The sequence below is a fragment of the Corvus brachyrhynchos genome, unplaced genomic scaffold, assembly GCF_000691975.1.
Source record: "Corvus brachyrhynchos isolate BGI_N302 unplaced genomic scaffold, ASM69197v1 scaffold44, whole genome shotgun sequence".
Lineage (NCBI taxonomy): Eukaryota > Metazoa > Chordata > Aves > Passeriformes > Corvidae > Corvus > Corvus brachyrhynchos.
In genome coordinates this window covers 2,475,930-2,488,117 of record NW_008238359.1, presented here as the reverse complement: position 1 = coordinate 2,488,117, position 12,188 = coordinate 2,475,930, and the positions used below count along the sequence as shown (strand labels likewise).

Genomic DNA, 12,188 nt, shown 5'->3' with positions numbered 1-12,188 from the left:
CAGAGCCTTTTTGGGGGAAGGGGTGTGGTGAAATTTGCTTCTTCGGTGGAAAAGCAGTGGATTTTTCTTGAACTGTGCATGATCTGAATTTCTTTGGTTTATGAGGCTTGTCAGTGTTCATTGCAAAAAAGTGTTCTTGGTGTATGTTGCAAAAGTAATTGAACTGCTGGAAGTGAAAATTGTATTTTTAAGCCTGTGAAGTTGGAATGCTACCATTACTTTTTCTTCAGTTCTATTTGATATGTGTGTTATAAATGTCTTAGAAAAGTCCATTCCTAGACTTCTATGTTAAACTGTCCGTGGTGCAAACTCCGGTTGTCAGACACTTTTAGATGTGATCATGGGTAAAAAAGCCCATTTCTCACAGCACAAATGAGTCTTTTTGATTTTGCTGTGTCTTCCTGTACGCTAATGAGCTAATGATCTGTAAAAGGTTGTGGTTAGAATTACAAATCTTAGTCTGGATCGAAGGATTTTGCTTTCATTTCGCATGAATATAATTAGCACCACCACAAAGGATTGCTTTTACTGTGTTCTTTTTATATACACTTCTTTAATGACTGATATTTTTCCACTTCTGCCTTGCATCAAACTCTGGTCACTTTTATGTCTGCTGTAAGAGGAACAGGAATGATTAATTAACCAACATTAAATCAGCAGCAGTTTGATGAAATATGCAGTCGGTTTTCATCATTTGCTATGTACATTTGGACTCGCCTTTCTCATTTGTCTGGTATTCTCCTTATGCCCTGAACATGGTTCCTTTGGACATTATCTCGGTGTGTCAGAGGAGAATCATTTCAGCTCAGCATAGCGGTGCCTGTTCATTCTGGAGAAAGAGGTGTGTGCTGGTTGATAGATGGAGAGGAGTTTGGTTTGCCATTCTCCAACTCAGAATCCTGTCTCAGAGTTCACAAAAAATCACACTCGTGCTTAAAACCACAGTTGATGTTGTTAAAGGGAAGGTCCATTGAGTGCCCTCCCATCCTTTTTATCCTCTCCATTCAGGTGAAGTTGCTGCCATTTGCCACATGCCACGGATGGCTGGCAAGGTGCCAGAAATGCTGAGCAGGTTGAACCACTGTAATTATGGGTCATAATTATTAATTTCTAAAGGAACTACCAATTACTAAAAATCAAATCTAATGGTTCAGTTCGGCATAAACATATTTAGCAAAGATTGTCTCTACCAGACCCAGTGTTCTAATCAACGAGCAAAAAGGCAGATATTTAATTAGATTTTGATGAAAAATTGTGTTTAATTTCAAGTATAATCAATTATTAATTACTGTAATGAGTGACTCTGGCGGGGTTTACTAATTAACTCATTTAAAAATTATGAATAACCTTTTCATTTGTAATTATTTTTTACATCCTGTCAAGTCGCAGATGAGAATTGTATCACCTAACCCAAAAGAAAAGAAATTAATCAGGGAGTCAAAATGTTTGTACTTTCACTAAGTTAAACTGAGACATTTTGCATTTTGATATAAACTATGCAGTTCTTAACAGGAACTTGTTTATTATTCTAAGTAACCTGGTCTGTTTGCAAACAAATTACTGGTTTTCCTCCAATTTGTTGGGGTTTTTTCACCCCTGTAGTTGCATAGTTGCATTTTCTTAGAGATACCTTTTCTCATGTAAGCAGTACCTTGTTATTTTTGGTGCCATGTGGACAAGCTGAGTGGTAAGATATAACTTACTCATGAGTATAAGGTCTAATTTGTATAGCAGTCCGTGAGTGTTGGGAACTTGACTGCTTTCCACTTGCTCTTGTTAGTTAAAACAACCACAGAAGTTATCTTTTTAATGACAATATCATCCTCCAGAGCAAACTGAGGTCATTGGAAAGGCTTCCACTTAAGTGAATGGACTTTGGGTTGGGTCCCATGGCAGCAACTTGACATTTAATCTGTTTTTTGTACACTGATCAGTTAATGGAAATACTTCAGAGTGATATCTAGGCCTTCAGGATGTTCCTCAGAGCATCAGGCATGTCACAGTCCTCTTTTTAAATATTAAAAACTGCCTTCTGCAGGCCTTACCTGTCTGTAGAAGCATGGAGCTAAAGACATACAGAAGAGACTCTGCTACGGGTGGTACTTTCTGTGTGATGGACACTCAGACACAGTTGTGGTGTGGTGGGCGCCCATCTGGGGCAGGCAGAGCTGCATGGAAACAACAAGGCATTGGTCATTTCTGAAATTCTTTGCTGAAGCAAGTTCATTTTTGAAATGCACCTGGAGAACTTGCTAAATCATTTGTTTGAGGCTAAAAGGCAGTTTCTATTAATTTATGTAAGTCTTTATGGCATTTAGCAGTCTGAGGTTCATTTATCTCGCTGGGCTCTTTCAAAAAGAGGAGAGAAGACATAAATAGATGTCCGTGGCAGCTGAACGGCTGCTCTCATGTGTCAACACTGTGATCAAGCTGAAGGTTTTACAGGGCTGAGTCACTGGTCTGGAGAGATAACGACAAACAAAATATAACAGACTGTATTAAACACCAGACGCTGATTTCATTTGAATTAACCACATTTTGATTGACTTGTTGCCCTCTTCCAGATTTTTCGGACACCACACTAAGGCAATGGTGGCAGTGTCCATCAGTGTTTTGCGCAGACACAGCTTATGCAAATCCCATGGGTTCCACAGAAGCTTGTCTTGTGGGGTGAGAGCACCAAGCAGAAAAGCAGGGGTACATCAGGACTGCAGCATTTCAGTGGTGAAACTGAAGGCCTCTCTGAGCAGCTCAGAACTGATCTGCAAATTTGCTATTCCAAGAGTTCTTGAAGACATATGACTTTAAAATTCAATTCCCCTTTTTAGAAATGTCTATTCAATAGACAGCTAAACAAGAAAAAATTTTATGGCTTTTGCTGGGCTTTGATGGTGTCTGTATATCATTGAGTTCTGCCTTGGAGGGCTAATTTCTAGCAAGATTCTCATGGCAGAGATAATCCCATGAGGTGTGTTGCTATGCTAATACTTTGCCAGCAGTTCCTGTACCTTGTAGATGCCAGACCTGCTAGCAGAGCAATGTAAAGAGTCTCTGACATTGTTGTACTGCTTGGGAGGAAGTTTAGAAACAGAAAAGACCTGTTTGATTGTCCAGATCTCCATGCCTAGCAGCTGTTTGGCTAGATCTGTGGAACAGTTTCTAAGTTAATTAGTGACGGAGAATAGTTTCTGCCTGTTTAAACAGAAGGTATTATCCTGTGCCTGATGTAGATTCCAGACGAGATGGAAGTACAATTTGATGTTGTTAGGCACTAGCAATTTTCCTATACTTAAGCATGTGCTGCGGTTGCATTGCATGAACAGCAAGAAAGATGGGCATTTGATTTAGATTAAAGCTAGGGCTGGAAAACATATTATGAAGCCAAAACAGTCATTCCTTTTTATTGGAGTCAGAGCTCTCTACTTTTCAGCTCTGTGTTCATTTGAACTCCGTACAGATGCAGCTTCACTTAAAGAACAGTGTTGCTTGCTGCAGGCAAAATGCTTTGACAGTAAAAGTGTGCTAGGACTATGATGTGTTTATAAAGTGTCTTTCTTCTTATTGTCTAAGAATCACCCTGAAAGCTAACTTTAGCTCAGTTTGTCCATGATTCTTTGATGCTATGGAGCAAACACAATTTAAAGCAGCTCTCCAAAGCTCTTAGAAATCTAATTAGTTAGCAATGGATGTATAGTATACCAATTACCATTACCATGGTAAGAGATCAATAGGAAAAGTTGCTAATGCTTAATTATTAAACTTGATCCGTATCTATTAATCCTACATTTATACCTTGATATTAAGGTTTTTATTCATGTTAAAATATAAAACAATTTATTATCCTGCCAACAGGCTTCTTTCACTTTCTGCTTTAATATTTCTCTTCTGATCCCAGATTAAGTTCTATTTTGCTACTGTTGACATTTGTTCTTTTGATTTACAAGGATTGTAAATCAAAATCTTTGAATGTTTTCTATTTCCATCTTGTCTTTGATAAAAGGCAGAAAGGGGAGCTAAACAATCTGTTCTAGCAAAGCCTTTGTGTTATGAAGTCAATCTGTTACCTAAAGCAGAGCTTTGAGGTCCTGTCTTGGTTTTTTCACATCTTCACAAAATCACTGTGGTCTGTTCACTCAGTAACTGCAAACTCATTACTTAATTTCACCCCTAATCAATAAAAATGTCAAATCCAGTCTAAAAGGTGCTTTAGTATTACCAGTGATATATTTTGTGTATTATAAATGTTTGTGAAACAACATTCCAGGACACTGGTTGAGAGGGACCATCGTCACAACCCAGCACTACCATTTTTTTCCTGTATAGTAGAACATGAATATGTGCAGTTTTGTTTTTCCTATTAAAGCTGGCTCTTCTTGTACCAAATGCAGGTAAAACAATGATGGGGCAAGAGGGTTGGTGCCACTCCCTCACTAAGCAGGACATTTAAAAAGACATCTAGCTCTTCCTTTCATACCCCTGACATTTAGGAAATACGGTCCTTGCTCTTCTCGTGCACATGCTCTTCTTAAACTGCAGCAAGTCCATTTGCTTCAGCACTGGTTCAAATACAGTCAGAGTCAGTGGCATTGGGCCTGCTGTCTGCAACAGGAGCTGGACTAACCCTGGAAAAATCTGCATATATTTTAAAAATTCCTCTTTCTAGGGATTGACCTGACTAAAGACAAAATATAAATCATGACAGATGTTAACCCTTCAGTCCTGTTTTGAATGATGTTTTTTGTTGTTGAGCCCTACATTTTGCCCCTGTAAATTTTCTCAGGAAGGCTAAGGCATGAAAATAGTCTCAGCTTCATGGAGAGATGCCATCAACTTGAGCGTCTGTCTGGCTACTCAAAAGTGCATGGAGTTGCAGAAATCTTTTTGCATTTTTGTTCTGTAGCAGAGAGATGGGAAGATCACAGGATTCTGTGTTCACCTCAGTCACACATCTCTGTGTTAGAGAACCAGTGAGGGCAGCTGCTGTGTGTAACGTTTACAAGAGGCTGGTGAGTAGCAGTGAACTCAGGAAAGCTGCCTTGGGGAATCTGGCAAAAGAAACTTTCCCTGGCCAGATCCACAATGAAATAGTGACTCAAATGTTTCAGCCTCACCTCTTTACTGACATTGCCCAACCTCCTGCTTGACGTGCACACACACGGAGAGTAATTATCAGAGAAACGACAAAGACAAGATTAAATCAATGGCCTTAAACTGAAAGAGAGTAGGTTTAGATAGATACTGGAAAGAAATTTTTCACTGTGAGAGTGGTGAGGCACTGGCACCATCCTGCCCCATCTCTGGAAGAGTTCAAGGCCAGGTTGGATGGGGCTCTGAGCAACCTGGTCTAGTGAAAGGTGTCCCTGCCCATGGCAGGGGGTTTGGAACTAGATGGCTTTTTTTTTTTTGGTCCCTTCCAAACCAAAGCATCCTAGGATTCTATGTAAATTAAAACCACAATGGGTTACATTCAGTCTTACATTTCTGCCTTTTTTGTTGTCTTTTGCTGCAGCTTTAAGTGCATGGTGGTATGAATTACAACTTAGATCTTTTCTATCACCTGGAAAGTTAGCAAGAGCACTTTGTATTATTAGGTGATTGTGTGCATCTTTTTTTTTTTGCTTTGAATTTTCCAGTGTGTGTTTGGATGGCAGCTACTCTTAGCTTTATAATTTAGAGCAAATGAAGTACAAGTGATTTATCCACAGCTTTAAAATAAAGATGATAAAGGTACAAGATGCCACTTTAAAATTATTCTTGTGAAGATAATTCATTCAGGTGGGTGTTAAGAAACATGCCACAGAAACTCCATGAAGGACCGACCGTTCACTGTTTCAATCTAAATAATATCTGTAACCTGACATTAAAAGCATTGTGATTAGAGAAATATACCATAATAGATATGCTTTTGAAAGAATCACAGAATCACTTAGGCTGGAAAAGACCTCTAAGATCATCATGTCCAACCTTTGATGGAAAATGACAATGTCAAATAAACTATAGCATAAAGTGCCACATCAAGTTGTTTCTTGAGCACAGCCAGCCATGGTGACTCCACCACCTCCCTTGGCAGTCCATTTCAATGCTTAACAACCCTTTCCAAGAAGAAATTTTTCCTGTTGTTTAACCTGAACCTCCTCTGACACAGCTTGAGACTGTGTCCTCTTGTCCTGTCACTTGTTGCCTGGGTGAAGAGACTGACCCCCACCTGGCTACAACCTCTTTCAGGTGGTTGTAAAGAGCAATGAGGTCCCCATCTGAGTCTCCTTTTCTCCAGGATAAACACCTCCAGCTCCTTGAGCCACTCTTCATAGGACTTACTCTCTAGACCCTTCACCAGCTTCATTTCCCTTTCTGGACTCAAAGAAGAGACACTGCTGCAAGAAAATATTACTGGAAAAGTAGAGCAGAAGATATTGCAGACCTGCTAATTTTGCCAGACTCACCCAATCTGCGGAATCTGGGAAGTACTAAAATGTAGATATTCCATGTGATAACCATATGTTCTGAACTTGGCAGCAAAATTTCTGCTTTGCAAAGTGGTTAGTACTTCTTCAAAGTCTACAGTGATAAATATCCTGGTAAAGTGTTCATCTTTTCTCAGCTAATTCAGTGTTTATTGGAGGCAGGAAGAAGCCTGAGGATTCCCATAATTTTCATTTAAAACTGTTTTCTCAATTTTCACTGTTAAAGTCCATAAACAGTATCACATCGTGTAGGCTGGCCTCTTTGCACATTGAAGCCCAGCAAACTCCAGCTACTTACTCTACCCGTTTTACAAGGCTAAGTCACATACCTACTTCAGCTGGCTTTTGCCCAACTTACATGTGTAAGGATCTCATTAGGTCTTTCTGGGCATAAAAGTTACATTAGAATATTGTTATACAGCATCTTCTTGTGCTTACTCCTTAAGTCATTTGCAGTCTCTGCTTTCCAGTTGCCAGTGTCCCGTTTCATGGACCCAATTTGCAATCCATTATCCAAAGTGCATAGGCTGGCCATTGACACTTTTGGTTTGAATCATTCAAATTTAGTTACTGCACTGCTCTTCTGTTTTTCTGTTCTGCCCTCATCATTGTATTTCTCACTTGAAGTGTTCGAGTTATCTACATGTTTAGTGATCCATGATTTTATGTTTACTTGCATAACACTGATGTAAATGTTGAATAATTTCAGGCCAACTATCAGTTGTTGAACTTCACAAGAAATTGTAACTTATGATGGTTATTGACCAGCAATGAAAATTTTAACATCTTTCAGTTGGTTTTTAAATACATGTATACTTGCCTTTTTACCATTGGAAAATGCTTGTTTCTTTAAGCAGATCAAATTAAATCAAATGTCTTACTAAACTGTAATCTTGTCAAAGAATGAGTAACTGTTCCTTAAGATCTGTTCATTCACTTTATTTATTCTTTATCAATTCAATTCTATGTTTTCCATTATTTTGTCTGGAACAGGTTTCAGACTACCCAAACCAAGTGACTTGCATCCTGTCCTTTTCCCTTCTTAAATATTTGTACAGCATTAACCCTGTTCTAATTTCTTGGTAGCTGGTTCAGTATTAATCAGTGAGTCAGATTCTTTCTTCTTCTTTACTGAGTACAAGTTAAATGAACCTGCAGATTAAGAAATGTTTGTCCTTGAATAGATGTAGTTCAATATAATTCCTGGTTATTAATGGACTGGAAAAAAACTTACTTCCTGTGAAATAATTGCATTATTGTAGTTATTTTCAAACACTAGAACAAAAATTCTTACTGAACACTTTAGTCTTTACCTACAACATTATTAGCAAATATCCCCATCTCCATCAATATTGCTGCTCATTTTGCTGGGTTTCAGTACACTTAAAAAAAGTTCTATTGTTCTTTGGGTTTTTTTCAAGCCATGTGTTTTTTTCTTGATGTCCTCAGCTTCTTTTCCCCTCTCTCCATGGCTTTAGATTTATATAGATTTATTACCTTTTTTTATTTCTGTCTATTGTTTTATTTTGACACTGATTGAAGAGGTCCTTTTGTCAAAATCTGATCCTCTTTCATCATTGTGGGATCATTGGAAGAATGACTTCCATTCAGAAGTAGACCACCAATATAACTGATTATTTAACCAGTCGAAAGCAGGTTACGGCTCTGTATCCAGAGGGCTCCATCCGATCTGGGAGTCTGCACCAATGTGTCATGAAACCACGCATCACTTGGCCCTTTAGATGCCTGATCCTTCCCTAAAATTAAGAATCTTTAATTCAAAGAGAGATTAATTAATTCCATCTGGGTTTATTAAATGGTAAGATATGGGATCTCAACCCATAAGCTTTTATCAGTTGCTTTTAGTGAGGTTTTACAGTTGCTATAAGCCCCCAGAAAAGAAAATAACAGCAGGCTGACTGCAGAAGTGCTGGCCTTGTCTTTGTGACAGTGGCACAGATGTGCTGCTATAATCTTTATTTCATGACTTAGATTGACCTTTGCACACAGATGCTGAAAAAGAATCAGTTTTACGGATCTTTATATGTTTCATAGAAGGAGTTCTCCTCGAGTCCATGTTTTTATTTCATACTAATTAGTGTGAAATAACATAATTTAATTGCAATTAAGTGGAGACAGAAAGAATTGTTTCTTGTAATGGGCTTTTTTTCAAAGTTTTTAAATACCATACATTTTTGAGGGTAACTAGTCAGAGAGTAATCTCCATTAGGGATGTCACTGGCAGTGAAAAATGCTCCTCAGTTTTAGTTTAGTGTTTCTCTCTCATCCTTCTCTAGCATAGATTAGAAGATAGCTTCAAAGCCTGCTTTGCAGCCAGGTTATACATTTCTGTTGAATGTGTGTAGTGGTGCATTCTCTGAGGTTTTTACCTGTAGTTAAAGTTGAGCTATGTAGTAGATAGACATCTTTATAGGGTAAAGTGTTGTTGTTAAGTATACTGTCCAGGTAGCATCTTAGATGACCTGTAAAATAGTGAACAGGAAGTCCAATCCACTCTTTTGCTCTTTGTCAAGATTTCAAGCCACTGTTTATGCTGAAACTTAAAAGCTCCAAAAGGACCACTTACATACCTCCCTTTGAGATAGTAGGATCTGGTGCTCTATAGGTAGAGGATGTTGAATCTTTGTGGTTCAATGCTAACCTCTAAACTCTCCCATCAGCTCCAGCTTTTCCTATCTTCTTCTCTATTTGATTTTATCATACCTTAACTGTCCCTATTGCAGTCAGAAGCTTTTGCCTAGAAAGATGATGAGAACAGGATATGTTGTTGGCTGTTTTCAAATCTGGTAGCACGTGACACAGCAGCAGCATCTCACCTTGCTTGCCTAGTACAACTGCAGCATCACTTCATTATGCAAAGAGACTCTTCAAAAAGCAAAGCAGAACCAGGCAGTTAGCAGAGATTATGGCTATACTTACCATAAATATTTCAAAAGAAAATCTAATTGGACTATCAGTGAAGCAGAATCTCTTTTAATTATGGCAGAAATTATGATGAAATCAAGCATCAGAAGAGTTTCCTGAGGCTTTTGGTAATAAAAAAAAAAAAAAAAGCAAAACAAAAAACAAACCTCTATCTAAGCATAATGGTATTCCAAACAGCATTAATCCTGATGCTTAGTAACAATTTATTTATTTTAGTATACCTTCCCCAGTCAGACTGCATCGTGGGCTGCTCTAGGTTGTGGAACATGTACATGGCACCATTCTGGGCACCCAACTGGTCCAGAATAGATACATTTCTCTACTGTTAAACTCTTACGGGTGTTCAGACCCAATCTATTGAGAATGATAACTGGTCCTTGCTACCTGAACAGTGCATAGGAATTTAGAAGGCATTGGCTGACCAGAGCCAATATCAGGGTAGAGTTCCTTCTAACAAAGAAATTTTACAGGCTGTCAAGTTCCACTGCTTGGTACTTTTTCATTTACTACTATCAACTTAGTCTTTGGGGATGAAGGGGCAGAGCAGCGTGCTGTGTCCCTGAGCAAGGACTTGGATACATTTGTATTTAATGATGAAACAAAATTATCATGGCCTAAGTTATCACAAGGAAACATTTGGACCTCTCACTACAAAAAGGACATTGAGATGCTGGAGCATGTCCAGAGAAGGGCAGCAGAGGTGGGGAAGGGCTGGAGCACAGGTCTGATGAGGAGCAGCTGAAGGAGTGGGGGTGTTTAGCCTGGAGAAAATGAAGAGGTTTAGATTGGGTATTAGGAAAGGTTTCTTCATTTAAAGGGTTGTCAGACATTGGAACAGGCTGCCCGTGGTGAAATCACCATGCTTGGAAGTGTTCAAAAGGCATGTGGATGTGGCAGATGGAGACATGGTTTAGTGGTGAACATGTCAGTGCTGGGTTAGTGGTTGGACTTGATGATCTTAGAGGTCTTTTCCAACTTCAATGATTCTGTGATTCTGTACCCTAAATAGACATGTGGGAGTAGGGGTCTGGATCCTCCTGCTGATGTGGTCACTCATTTAGGCAAAATTCTGCTATTGGATCTACTGTTGTTTTCTATTTATACTGCAGAAGTACTGAGGTAATGGAGAATTGTGACATCTCTTTTCTTTATTAGGGAGAGCAGTCACTGTGTGTACTTTATTACATCCCTGATCCACCCAGAGTTGGCTACCAAAAACTAGAAAATCTGAGTTCACACATGCTCAGTAGGGACCTAGGTAGAGTGCAGTAGCAAAATTGTCTGTGCCGAGTGTATTCCTTCCCCTTCCACCCCCCTCCTGCTGCTACCAAGCAGACTGCACATATGGCATCCCTAGAAAGCAATTGAACTTGCTACAATGCTGGAGTTGCCAGGGTTGAGTGGCAATTTCTGTGCAATTGTTCTGCTCAGCATTGGGCCAGTGGAAAAAAATAGCCTGTGATGAGGGAATTAAAGGCTATTACAGAGTACATATGCATACAGGGGCTGATGTAAAATCACACAAGCAATCTTAATTCTGTTCTTTGCTCAGTTTTGAGTGCTTGACTTGGCAAACTTCAAGGTTTTTTAGCAAATGCTTTTTTTAGGTAAAATTAAAGATGGCTGTGGGTCTTTCTAGAACACTGTGGGTTGCACTTGCTAGCACTTGCCTTAATCTGTGTGCTGGATTTATTCCTAAATTTAAGGGAACAAACCATCAGGTTGTGTTAAGTTTTGTTATTGAGAGAGCTTTTCACACTGACATGAACCATTCGCTTAGATTTGTAGCCCCTGAAAGTATTGTGCTGGATTTTGCTTATGGTCTCTGGACAGAAAAAAATTATTGTGTTGTTAATTGTGCTGTGTCACCTACTTTGTCAGCTTTCTCAGACTGCATTTGTATCCATTTGCCAAGCTTTTGTACAGGGAAAAAAAGGGACTTTTTTTTCCCTCTCCAAATGGGAACAGTGTTTGTTTTTCTAGTATATGTAAAGAAAAATTAGAAAATTAATTAAAACATTCTTAGCCTGCTTTAAACATACCTGTGCTTTTGTCATCCAAAGCAGCTAAAACAACATGATGCTCCTGAACACATGGACAGTTAAATTTTTTTCGTATCTCTTCCAACAGTCTCGAGGCTGATAGGATTCTGCTTTAGAGCTCAGTTTTGACAGTGCTGATGAGCGCTCTGGCCCAGATCTACAAAATGTGTAAATTTGTACTGAACTTGAAACACCTCCATCATCCTCTTGAAGTCACTAGATTTACTTAGGCTAAGTAAAGCTCAAGTTAAACCTGTTCTTTCGACATCAGGGGATTCTGAGATTGTCATTTTGTTAATTTTTCTTATATCAACTAGCACAGCCCAACTGGGGCTCGGGTGCTTTTAGAATGTGCATAGTGACTAATAACACTAATGCAGTTTTCAGCTGATTTTAGGATTAAAACACCAGTAGTGCTCTCAAAGACATTTACTTATCTTACTGTAATAAAATCATGTTTGTGTTCAGAAGGACAGATGAGCAGGCAGCCATCTGAGAGATCAGCTCACATATCAAATTCTACAGCAATATTTAGATCCTGATGCTTAAACTGGGATATTTGATTTAAACTCTGAGCCTACCTCTTTTGTGCTGGGGTGTTAGAAGAAGAGAGATATATTTTATGACTTCTGCACAGCAACCTATTTTTTAGACTTTAGGCAAGTTATTGTATTATTTTTGGAAGGCAGGTTTTCTGACAGTTATCTAGTTTAGATAACAAGGAAGGAAGAATGTG

The 12,188-nt window shown here is 38.8% G+C and overlaps 1 protein-coding gene across 7 annotated transcripts in view; it reads left to right on the top strand.

Annotated features, from left to right (window-relative positions):
* TENM4 (teneurin transmembrane protein 4) overlaps positions 1 to 12,188 on the top strand; it is a 1,563,774-nt gene that overhangs the window by 1,364,172 nt on the left and 187,414 nt on the right. The window lies entirely within an intron of this gene.